The sequence below is a fragment of the Camarhynchus parvulus genome, chromosome 21 (assembly GCF_901933205.1).
Source record: "Camarhynchus parvulus chromosome 21, STF_HiC, whole genome shotgun sequence".
NCBI lineage: Eukaryota > Metazoa > Chordata > Aves > Passeriformes > Thraupidae > Camarhynchus > Camarhynchus parvulus.
This window is the reverse complement of record NC_044591.1, coordinates 987,783-1,000,828: the sequence shown is the minus strand read 5'-3', so window position 1 is coordinate 1,000,828 and position 13,046 is coordinate 987,783.

Here is a 13,046-nt window from a genome sequence, read left to right as displayed (position 1 = left end):
TGGGATCCAATCCCTTCCCAGCATTTTTTTGGGATCCAACCCTTTCCTGCAGCTTTTTGGGGCAGATCCAACCCTTTCCTGACGCTTTGATTTTTGCGATCCAACCCTTTCCCACAGGTGGGGTGGTTTTTTTTTTTGATCCAACCATTTCCTGGTGGGTTTTTTTGGGATCGGGGATGCACACACCCCAAATCCGCCCCTCCAGAGCCCCCCCGGGCGCGCATTCCCGACCCGTTCCCGGTTTTCCAGGCTCCCCCGTGCCAAAGAAGCTCACCTGGGCTGCGAGAAGCGGGAGCGCGCCGGGATTTCCGCGCGGAGCGGCCGCGGCCGGGCCGGGCTCGGGCGGGGCCGGGCGGGAGCGGGGCCGGGCTCCAGCCGAGCCTGAAATTCCAGAGGATCCTTCCAGGGCATCGGCCGGGCGGGCGGGGAGCCGGGCAGGGATCCGAGCTGGGATTTGGGATGGGGAATTCACGGGGAAGGGATCCGAGCTGGGATTTGGGATGGGGAATTCATGGGGAAGTGATCCGAGCTGGGGTTGTGGCATGGGGAATTCATGGGGAAGGGATCCGAGCTGGGATGTGGGATGGGGAATTCACCGGGAATTGTCCGAGCTGGGATGTGGGATGGGGAATTCACGGGGAAGGGATCTGAGCTGGGATGTGGGATGGGGAATCCATGGGGAAGGGATCCGAGCTGGGGTTTGGGATGGGGAAATAACCGGGAATTGTCCAGCTGGGATTTCTGATGGGGAATCCACCAGGAAGGGATCCAAGCTGGGATTTTGGATGGGGAATTCACCGGGAATTGATCTGAGCTGGGATTTTGGGATGGGAATTCATGGGAATTGATCCGAGCTGGGATTTGGGATGGGGAATCCACCGGGCAGGGATCCGAGCTGGGATTGTGGCATGGGGAATCCACTGGGAAGGGATCTGAGCTGGGATGTGGGATGGGGAATTCATGGGAATTATCCAAGCTGGGATTGTGGGATAGGGAATTCATGGGAATTATCCAGCCTGGGATTTGGGATGGGGAATTCACCGGGAATAATCCAAACTGGGATTTCTGATGGGGAAATCACCGGGAAGGGATCTGAGTTGGGATTGTGGCATGGGGAATCCACTGGGAAGGGATCTGAGCTGGGATGTGGGATGGGGAATTCATGGGAATTATCCAGCCTGGGATTTGGGATGGGGAATTAACCGGGCAGGGATCCAAGCTGGGATTTTGGATGGGGAATTCACCGGGAATTGATCTGAGCTGGGATTTTGGGATGGGAATTCATGGGAATTAATCCGAGCTGGGGTTTGGGATGGGGAATCCATGGGGAAGGGATCCGAGATGGGGTTTGGGATGGGGAAACAACCGGGAATTGTCCAGCTGGGATTTCTGATGGGGAATCCATCAGGAAGGGATCCGAGCTGGGATTTGGGATGGGGAATCCATGGGGAAGGGATCCGAGCTGGGATTTGGGATGGGGAATTCACCGGGAATTGTCCGAGCTGGGATGTGGGATGGGGAATCCATGGGGAAGGGATCTGAGCTGGGATTTGGGATGGGGAATCCATGGGAAATTGTCCAGCTGGGATTTCTGATGGGGAATCCACCAGGAAGGGATCCGAGCTGGGATTGTGGGATGGGGAATCCACTGGGAAGGGATCTGAGCTGGGATGTGGGATGGGGAATTCATGGGAATTATCCAGCCTGGGATTTGGGATGGGGAATTAACCGGGCAGGGATCCGAGCTGGGATTTTGGATGGGGAATCCACTGGGAAGGGATCTGAGCTGGGATTTGGGATGGGGAATTCACCGGGAATAATCCAAACTGGGATTTCTGATGGGGAATTCACCGGGCAGGGATCCGAGCTGAGATTTCAGGATCGGGAATTCATGGGAATTGTCCAGCTGGGATTTGGGATGAGGAATTCACCAGGAAGTGATCCGAGCTGGGATTTGGGATGGGGAATCCACTGGGAATAATCCAAACTGGGGTTTCTTATGGGGAATTCACCAGGAATTGTCCAAGCTGGGATTTGGGATGGGAAATTCATGGGAATTGATCCGAGCTGGGATTTCTGATGGGGAATCCACCGGGAAGGGATCCGAGCTGGGATTTCAGGATGGGGAATTCATGGGAATTATCGAAGCTCAGCCATTTGGGATGAGGAATCCACTGGGAAGGGGAATTCATGGGAATTATCCAAACTTGGGATTTGGGATGGGAATTCATCCGAGCTGGGATTTGGGACAGGAAATCAACCAGGATTTGTCCAAGCTGGGATTTTGGGATGGGGAATTCACGGGAAGTTATCCGAGCTGGGATTTTGGGATGGGGAAACAACCAGGAATTGTCCAGCTGGGATTTCTGATCAGGAATCCACCAGGAAGTGATCCGAGCTGGGATTTTGGGATGAGGAATCCATTGGGAATTATCAAACTGGGATTTTGGGATGGGGAATTCATGGGAATTATCTAAGCTGGGATTTTGGGATGGGGAATTCATGGGAATTGATCTGAACTGGGATTTCGGGATGAGGAATCCATCAGGAATTATCCAAACTGGGATTTCTGATTGGGAAATCACGGGAACAGTCCAGCTGGGATTTTGGGATGGGGAATTCTCCGGGAAAAATTCAAACTGGGATTTTGGGATGGGAAATCACCGGGAACAGTCCGAGCTGGGATTTTGGGATGGGGAATTCATCGGGAAGTGATCCAAGATGGGATTTTGGGATGGGGAATCCACTGGGAATTGATCCAAGATGGGATTTTGATCAGGAATTGTCCAGCTGGGATTTCAGGATGGGGAAACAACCGGGAATTGTCCAGCTGGGATTTCTGATGGGGAATTCACTGGGAATTGTCCAGCTGGGATTTCGGGATGAAGAATTAATGGGAATTGTCCAGCCAGGATTTCTGATCAGCATCGGGAAGTTATCCGAGCGGGATTTCGGGATGGGGAATTCACTGGGAATTATCCCAACTGGGATTTCTGATGGGGAATTGTCCAGCCTGGGATTTCGGGATGAGGAATTCACCAGGAATTATCCAGCCAGGATTTGTGATCGGGAATTGTCCGGCTGGAATTTCTGGTGGGGAATTCACCGGAAATTGTCCGGCTGGGATTTTGGGATGGGGCGTTCACTGGGAATTGTCCATCTGGAATTTTCGGATGAGGAATTCACAGGAATTATCCAGATGGGATTTCGGGATGGGGAATCCATGGGAATTATCCCGCCTGGGATTTCTGGATATCAGATTCCCCCCCCAGGGCAGCTCCATGACCAGGGTGGGGCAGAACCATGAAATGATCCCAAAAATCCCCAGGAGTGACTTTTCCAGGGATTTTCCAGACAGATGAGGGGGGTTTGATGGCTCCTGGCTTGGGAGAAAATTCCCAAAAAGTTCAGCAAGGTGGGTTGGATCAGCCTGGAAAAATTGAGGATGGAGAGCTCGGAATGGGGTCAGGCCACAGGGGTCGGATCTGGCTCGTGTATCCTGGATCCAGGGAAAATTTGGGATGCAGAGCCTGGGATTGGATCCAGGAAAAATTCGGGATGGAGAGCTTGGAATGGGGTCAGGCCACAGGGGTTGGAATGGATCCTGGATCCAGGGAAAACTGGGAATGCTCAGCCTGGGATGGGGTCACAGGGATTGGCTCCAGCCTGCGGATCCTGGATCCAGGGAAAATTTGGGATGTGAAACTTGGGGTGGATCCATGAGGAATTTAGAATGCTCAGCCTGGAACGGGGTCACAGGGGCTGGATCCCACCCATGGATCCTGGATCCAGGGAAAATTTGGGATGCAGAGCCTGGGATTAGATCCAGGAAAAAAAACGGCGATGGAGAGCTTGGAATGGGTCAGGTCACAGGGGTGGGATCCCAGATCCAGGGAAAACTGGGAATTCTCAGGCCAGGATGGGGTCACATGGATCGCAGATCCAGGGGAGATTTGGGATGCACAGCTCGAGATGGGGTCATTCCACAGGGATTGGATCCAGGGAAATCCGGGAATGCCCAGGCCAGGCTGGGATCACAGGGGGTGGATCCCACCCATGCATCCTGGATCCAGGGAATGCTGGGAATGGGATCCCATTGGGAACTGGGCCCCAGGAGCCACATGCCACCGGTGGATCCCAGAATTCCCCAGGATATGAAATTCCCTGGGACACTGGGAACAAGGTCCCAGGGCTGGGATCCTGGAATTCCCTGGGATATTGGGATGTGGAACTCCTGGGATGTTGGGAACGGGGTCCCAGGGCTGAGATCCCACAGTTCCTGGGATGTTAGGAGTGTGGAATTCCTGTGGGAGCCTGGGATGTCATGAGTGTGGAATTCCTGGGATGTTGGGAGTGTGGAATTCCTGGGATGTTGGGAACGGGGTCCCAGGGCTGGGATCCTGGAGTTCCCCAGGACTTTAGGAATGTGGAATTCCTGGGATGTTGGTATGTGGAATTTTCTGGGATGTTGGGAATGTGGAGTTCCCAGGATTTTGGGAATCGGGAATTCCCGGGATGTTGGGAATGGGATCCCAGGGCTGGGATCCTGGAGTTCCCTGGGATGTCGGGAATGTAGAATTCCTGGGATTTTGGGAATGGGGAATTGCCTGGGATGTTTGGAACAGAGTGCCAGGGCTGGGATCCTGGAGTTCCCCAGGACTTTAGGAATGTGGAATTCCCGGGATGTCGGGATGTGGAATTTTCTGGGATGTTGGGAACGGGGTCCCAGGGATGCTGGGATCCCCTGGCACGCTGGGATGTGGAACTCCCGAGATTTTGGGTTCCCATCCCCGCCCGGCCCTCCCGCTCCACCTGGGAGCCAACCCATGCAGATGTACGCAAATATATGCAAATGAGGGGCGGGGACCGCCCGGACCGGTCTGGGCGGGATCCGGGCGGAGCCGGGAATGGGAAACATCCGGGCGGGACCGGGCGGGCCCCGAGCTCCGCCCCGGCTGCCCCGGGAGTCACCCCCGGCCCGGCCCGGCCCGGCTCGGTCCGGCCCGGCTCGGCCCGGCTCATTTCTGCTGCATTTCTATCGAAACTCAGCTTCGAGTTCTGATTCTCGTCTTTATACTTACATGTATATAAGCATAAATTCATATTTCTATCTAATTCTATAGAAATATATTATTATTATTTTATTGTATTTATTTTATTTTATAATTGCTTTTTAGAATTATTTTATACATTATATATATTTTATATATGTAATGTATCAAAATATATATAACATACATATAAATAATTTTATATATATATTATATATTTTTTAGAATTAACTTATATATTAGATACATTTTATATCTTTAAGTATATATAAACATATATAAAAATAATTACATATATATTTATACATTATATATATATTTTTAGAATTATTTTATATACTATAGATGTTATTTTTAGAATTATTTTATATATTTATATCTTTTTGTATATGTAATATATCAAAAATATATATAACATATATAAAAATAATTTTATATATATTTATATATTATATCTATTTTTTAGAATTAATTTATATATTATATATATTTTATATCTATAATATATAAGTATATATAAACATATATAAAAATAATTATATATCTATTTATACATTATATGTATATTTAGAATTATTTTATATATTACATATGTTATTTTTAGAATTATTTTATATATCTATATATATTTTATATATGTAATATATCAATATATATAACATACATATAAATAATTTTATATATATTTATATATCTATTTTTAGAATTAATTTATATATTATATATATTTTATAACTATAATATATAAGTATATATAAACATATATAAAAATAATTATATATATATTTATACATTATATATATATATTTAGAATTTTATATATTATAGATGTTATTTTTAGAATTATTTTATATATTGATATATTTTTATATATGTAATATATAAAAAATATATATAACATATATAAAAATAATTTTATGTATATATTATATATTTTACATATTTTTAGAATTGTTTTATATACTGTATATATTTCATATATATAATATATAAGTACATATAAACATATATAAAAATAATTATATATATTTATACATTATATATTTTTATAGTTTTTTTAGAATTATCTTATATATTATATCTATTATTTTTAGAATTATTTCATATACTTATTATTTTATATTTGTATTTACAATTTACATTTTTACATTCCTACATGTACTTACTGTTATATCAATATTTACATTATGCTTATATTTATATACATATTTATTTTTAAGTGTTTATATTTACATATATATGTTTATTATTAATATTTACAATTTATATTTTCTATTCCTAGCTATACTAACCGTTATATCTATAATTTATATTTGTATTTTGCTGGTGTTTATATTTATATTTGTATTTGTGTTCGTGTTTAAAATCAAACTTAGCTTTGTATTTTCGATATTTGCATTTACATCTCTATGTCTATATTTATGTTTTATATTTTGCGATCTATATTTATATTTTATATTCCTATTTATACTTACTGTTATATTTACATTTGTACTTTTATTCGCGTTTATATTCAAATTCATCTTTGTATTTTATGTTTCTACTTACATATATAATATTATTATTTATATTTTTGTATTATGTTCCTATTTACACTTACAGTAATATTCACATTTGTATTTGTGTTTATATTCAAATTTATCTTCGTATTTTTATTTTTAATTTAAACTTACATTCGTATCCGCATTCATATTAATATTTATTTTAAAATTTATATTTACAACTTTACATTTATCTTAAAGATTTTATTTATTGCTTGTGGTCACGTTCATATTTGTATTTCTATGGTTTCGTTATATTTCTGGTTTATATTTCTATTTATACTTTCTTATTTATATTCACACTTTTATTTATATTTACCTATAAATTTATATTTGTATTTCTATGGTTTTGTTATATTTCTGGTTTATATTTCTATTTATACTTTCTTATTTATATTCACACTTTTATTTATATTTACCTATAAATTTATATTTGTATTTCTATTCCCGTTTAAGTTTCACATTTCTATTTCTATTTCTATATCCACACTTCTATTTCTATTTCTTTTAAAATTTATCTTTATAGCTTTACATTTATTTTAAAATGTTCATTTCTATATTTACATATATTTCAATATCTCAACATTCAAATTTCCTCATTTCAATACATGTTTTAATTAATCCTTCCAATCCATCCAGAACTTTTCAGAACTTTCCATTGCACATTTATGAACACTAATCGTGACTATTAATTACCCAATTTGGGCAGAAATCCGTGGAATTGTGGGGTGGCAAATCCATGGAATTTAACAGCATCATTCCCACCTTTCCTAAGGAAAATCCCAACTTTTCCAACGGATTTTGGGAGTTGTTTTGACTTGAACACCGGGATTTGGACAGAAATCCATGGAATTCTGGGGCTTTCGTGGCATCATTCCCACCTTTCCCAGGAACACAGTTTTTCCAAAGGATTTTGGGATTATTCTCGAGTTGACACCGGGATTTGGGCAGAAATCCATGGAATTGTGGTGTGGCAAATCCATGGAATTTAACGGCATCATTCCCGCCTTTCCCAAGGAATATCCCAACTTTTCCAAAGGGTTTTGGGAGTGGTTTTGACTTGAACACCAGGATTTGGACAGAAATCCATGGAATTCTGGCATCATTCCCACTCTTCCCAAGGAATATCCCAACTTTTCCAAAGGATATTGGGAATGTTTATTAACTAAACACCGGGATTTGGACAGAAATCCATGGAATTGTGGGGCTTTCATGGCATCATTCCCACCTTTCCCAGGAATATTCCAGTTTTCCAGGGATTTGGGGATTATTCTCCAGTTAGAGACCAGGATTTGGACGGAAATCCATGGAATTCTGGGGCTTTTGTGGCATCATTCCCACCTTTCCCAGGAATATCCCAGTTTTTCCAGGAGGTTTGGGATTATTCTCGATTTAATCACCGGGATTTGGACAGAAATCCATGGAATTCTGGGGCTTTCATGGCATCATTCCCATCTTTCCCAAGGAACATCCCAGCTTTTCCAAAGGGGGCTTGGGAGTGGTTTTGAATTAAACACCTGGATTTTCACAGAAATCCATGGAATTCTGGCATCATTCCCAGGGAATATCCCAACTTTTCCAAAGGGTTTTGGCAGTATATTTGAGTTGAACACTGGGATTTGGACAGAAATCCACGGAATTGTGGTGTGGCAAATCCATGGAATTTAACAGCATCATTCCCACCCTTCCTAAGGAAAATCCCTCGGCACAGCTCGGAAGTTGAGCGGATCCAGAATTCCAGCTCCAGGCCTTGCTCCTTCCGAAGAAATTCCCAGCAAATTCCCAGCAAAACCCTCCAAACTCCTGGCCAATCCCCAGCCAGGCCTTGGATCCGTCCCGTCCCAAACGAAATCCCGGGAAAATCCCGTTTGTGTCACCCGGAGCCTCCGCAGTCCCTGGAAAAGCTCTGGGGCTGCGGCCTGGCTGGGAAAGGAGCCCGGGAAGGGCCTGGAATGGATCCCAGCCCTGAATCCCACAGATCCCACAGACCCCACCCCGAATCCCACAGATCCCAGCCCTGAATCCCACAGACCCCACGGATCCCAGCCCTGAATCCCACAGATCCCATGGATCCCATCCCACAGATCCCACAGATCCCAGCCCTGAATCCCACAGATCCCACCCCAATCCCACAGATCCCACCCCAAATCCCACAGATCCCAGCCCTGAATCCCACAGATCCCACCCCAAATCCCACAGATCCTGCTCCAGATCCCACCCTGAATCCCACAGATCCCATGGATCCCATCCCCGAATGCCACAGATCCTGCTCCCGATCCCATGGGTCCCATCCAATCCCCATCCCGCAGATCCCACTCTGAATCCCAAAGATCTCACGGATCCCAGCCCCGAATCCCACAGATCCTGCTCCAGATCCCAGCCCCCATTCCCAGGCTGCTCCCAAGGTTTCCCTCTTCCCGAGATTTCTGCACAGAAAAAAAATCCCCTTTCCCAAAGATTCCCATCCCTGGGGATGCAAATCCCTGAATCCCAGAGACCCCAATGCCACGGATATCCCAAATCCCTGAATCCCATGGATATCCCAATCCCATGGATATCCCAAATCCCCCTTTCCCAAAGATCCCAATCCCACAGATCCCCTGACTATCCCATCCAGGGATCCCTGGGAAGTGGATCTGGGGTTATCCCAGGTGTGACCATACAAATCCCCTTTCCCAGAGACCCCAATCCCACGGATATCCCAAATCCCTGAATCCCAGGGATCCCAATCCCATGGATACCCCAAATCCCCTTTCCCAAAGATCCTAATCCCCATGGATATCCTATACAGGGATACAAGTCCTCTTTCCCAAAGATCCCAATCCCATGGATCCCCGAATCCCATCTTGGGAAGCTCCGGGGTTATCCCAGGTGTGACCATACAAATCCCTTTTTACAGAGACCCTCAATCCCACGGATATCCCAATCCCACGGATACCCCAAATCCCTGAATCCCAGAGACCCCAATCCCACGGATATCCCAATCCCATGGATATCCCAAATCCCTGAATCCCATGGATATCCCAATCCCACTGATACCCCAAATCCCTGAATCCCAGAGATCCCAATCCTATGGATAGCTCAGATCCCTGAATCCCAGAGACCCCAATCCCACGGATACCCCAAATCCCTGAATCCCAGAGATCCCAATCCCATAGATACCCCAAATCCCTGAATCCCAGAGATCCCAATCCTATGGATATCTCAAGTCCCTGAATCCCAGAGACCCCAATCCCACAGATCCCCTGACTATCCCATCCAGGGATCCCTGGGAAGAGGATCTGGGGTTATCCCAGGTGTGACCATACAAATCCCCCTTCCCAAAGATCCCAATCCCATGCATACCCCAAATCCCAGAATCCCAGAGACCCCAATCCCACGGATATCCCAATCCCACAGATATCCCAAATCCCTGAGTCCCAAAGACCCCAATCCCATGGATACCCCAAATCCCTGAATCCCAGAGATCCCAATCCCACGGACACCCCAAATCCCAGTCCGGGAAGCTCCGGGGTTATCCCAGGTGTGACCATACAAATCCCTTTTTACAGAGACCCCAATCCCATGGATATCCCAATCCCATGGATACCCCAAATCCCCTTTCCCAGAGACCCCAATCCCACGGACACCCCGATCCCAGCCCGGGAAGCTCCGGGGTTATCCCGGGCCAGCCGTTCCCGTTCCCGCTCCCTCGCAGCCGCAGCAATTCCAGTTTTTCCATCTCCCGGTCAAACCGGTTCCAGCCGCCCTGTCCCGGCCTGCCCCGACATTCCCGGCTCCCTATAAATCCCGGCCGGGCCTTTTGGGGGAAAATCCCCTTTTTTTAGGGATCCCGTTGCCATGGAAAGGCTGGAAAATCCATTCTGAGCGGGCCCCGCTGCCCTCGGAGCGCTGCCGGGACAATTCCGTGAGTAAGGAATTCACCTGGGGGGGCTGAACCCTTCTCCCTTCCTGCCAAGGCTTTTTGGGGCATTTGGGGGCTTTTCCATCGGAATTCCGCGGGCTCGGGGCCCATCCCAAAACTGCAGTAAACTGAGGAATATCCCAAATTTATCCCAGTGAAATAGCCCAAATTTATCCCAAATTTCATCCCAATTATCCCGAATTTATCCCACTGAAATAGCCCAAATTTATCCCAAAATGTTCCAAATTTAATCCCACATTCATCCCAGTGAAAGACCCCAAATTTATTTCAAATATCCTAAATTTATTCCAGCAAAATATTCCAAATTTATCCCACTGAAATATCCCAAATGTATCCCAAAATGTTCCAAATTTAATCCCAATTATCCCAAATTTATCCCACTGAAATATCCCAAATTTATCCCAAAATGTTCCAAATTTAATCCCAAATTTATCCCTGTGAAACCTCCCAAATTTATCCCAAATTTCATCCCAATTATCCCGAATTTATCCCACTGAAATATCCCAAATATATCCCAAAATTTATCTCAAATGTTCCAAATTTAATCCCAATTATCCCAAATTTATCCCAGTGAAAGATTCCAAATTTACCAAATTCAATCCAAATTATCCCAGATTTAATCCCACATTTATCCCAGTGAAAGATCCCAAATTTATCCCAGTGAAAGATCCCAAATTTATTTCAAATATCCTAAATTTATTCCATCAAAATATTCCAAATTTATCCCAGTGAAATATCCCAAATTTATCCCAAAATGTTCCAAATTTAATCCCAATTATCCCAAATTTAATCCCACATTTATCCCAGTGAAACATCCCAAATTTATCCCACATTTAATCCCACATTTATCCCAGTGAAAGATCCCAAATTTATTTCAAATATCCCAAATTTATCCCAGTGCAATGTCCCAAATTTACCCCAAATATCCCAATTTTTTCCAGCAAAATATTCCAAATTTACCCCAGAGAAATATCCCATATTTATTCCATCAGAATATTCCAAATTTATCCCACATTCCCAAGGCACCACAAATTCCCATCCTTGCTATCAAGGACATTTTTTCCTGGTTATAAAAAGAAATGGAATAAGAGGAGTGAGCAAAAAAAAAACTGGAATAAAGAGAATATTTCTATTTATTTCCTGGAAAAATCCATTTTTTAACATGAACATTTCTTTTTGGAGTGAGAAAAACCTTTGGAATAAAGGCAAGAAATGGATTTTTTGGGGAATATTTGCAAGATGTGCTTTCGTTTTGGCAGGAAATATCCTTGGTTAAATATAATTTATTTTTGGGGGAAAAAAAAGTCCTTGGAATAAGTGAATTTAATTTTGGGGGAAAATCCCTTTGAAATATGTGCATTTAATTTTTGTGGGGTAAAATCCATTTGTTATAAGTGAATTTAATTTTGGGGGAGGAATCCATTGGAATAAATGAAATTTTTTTTGGAGGGGTGAATCCATTGGAATGAGTGGATTTCATTTTGGGGAGGAAAAAAATCCTTGGCTAAATACACATTTATTTTTTGGGAGGAAACCCTATGGAATCCGTAAATTTATTATTTATTATTTATTATTTATTACTTATTATTTATTATTTTTGGGGAACAAACCCCATGGAATCTTTACATTTATTATTTTTTGGGGAACAAACCTTATGGTATCCATACATTTATCATTTATCATTTATCATTTATTATTTATTATTTATTATTTATTATTTATTATTTATTATTTATTATTTATTATTTATTATTTATTATTTTGGGGGAACAAACCCCATGGAATCTTTACATTTATTATTTTTGGGGAACAAACCCCATGGAATCCCTGCATTTATTATTTCTTGAGAACAAATCCTATGGAATCCGTACATTTATTATTTATTATTTATTATTTATTATTTATTATTTATTATTTATTATTTATTATTTTTGGGGGAACAAACCCCATGGCATCCTTACATTTATTATTTTTTTGGGAGCAAACTCCATGGAATCCATGCATTTATTATTTATGATATTTTTAGGGTAGAAACTTTATGAAATCCGTGCATTTATTATTTTTTGGGAACAAACCCCTTGGAATCTGTGGATTTATGAATTTTTGGGGGAACAAATCCCATGGAATCCTTACATTTATGATTTTTTGGGAACAAACCCTATGGAATCCCTGCATTTATTATTTATGATATTTTGATGTAGAAACCCCACAGAATCCTTACATTTATTATTTTTGGGGAACAAACCCCACGGAATCCGTACATTTATTATTTTCTGGGAACACATCCCATGGAATCCTTACATTTATAATTTTTTGGGAGCAAACTCCATAGAATCCTTACATTTATTATTTATTAATTTTTGGGGAACAAACCCTTTGGAATCCATACATTTATTATTTTTAGGGAACACAGCCCATGGAATCTGTGCATTTATTATTTTTGGGGGAACAAACCCTATGGAATCTGTGCATTTATTATTTTTTAGAACAAACCCCACAGAATCCTTACATTTATGATTTTTGGGGGAA